Source organism: Phyllostomus hastatus, unplaced genomic scaffold (genome assembly GCF_019186645.2).
Source record: "Phyllostomus hastatus isolate PE091 unplaced genomic scaffold, TTU_PhHast_1.1 phas_scaffold_216, whole genome shotgun sequence".
Lineage (NCBI taxonomy): Eukaryota > Metazoa > Chordata > Mammalia > Chiroptera > Phyllostomidae > Phyllostomus > Phyllostomus hastatus.
This window is the reverse complement of record NW_025334018.1, coordinates 4,894,401-4,894,882: the sequence shown is the minus strand read 5'-3', so window position 1 is coordinate 4,894,882 and position 482 is coordinate 4,894,401. Positions and strand designations below refer to the sequence as shown.

The following is a 482-nucleotide window of genomic DNA, read 5'->3' as shown; positions in this document are numbered from 1 at the left end:
TTTTTTGCCAGAAATCAGCACATCCAGAGTGCAATGGATGAGCCTCACCCTGGGAAAACCACCTTCATGATCATGGTATCTCCCTTGCCAGGTAAGCATTTCTCTCCAGCTTCTTTTTTATTAAGATTTTTTATTTTTATTTATAGACACAAGGAAAGGGAGGGAGAAAGAAAGGGAGAGAAACATCAATGTGTGATTGCCTCTTGCATGCCCAATGGGGATCTGGTCCACAACCCAGGCATGTGCCCTGACTGGGAATCAAACCAGAGACCCTTGGGTTTGCAGGCCAGCACTCAATCCACTCAGCCACACCAGCCAGGGCTCCCCAGCTTCTTAAATGCTCTCTCCTATCCTCTCTCTTGCCATTTTTAATTGCATTATTTATTCTTCAGTCACTATGACCTTTTTTAAAACATAAATCTAATCAACCAAAGTCCATCCTAACTTGCTTGGACTGGGGGGTTTCCAGGATATAGGACTTT

General features: G+C 44.0%; 1 pseudogene; it reads right to left on the bottom strand.

Annotated features, from left to right (window-relative positions):
• Positions 1–99, bottom strand: LOC123804862 (annotated as a pseudogene).
• Positions 100–482: the final 383 nt, after the last annotated feature.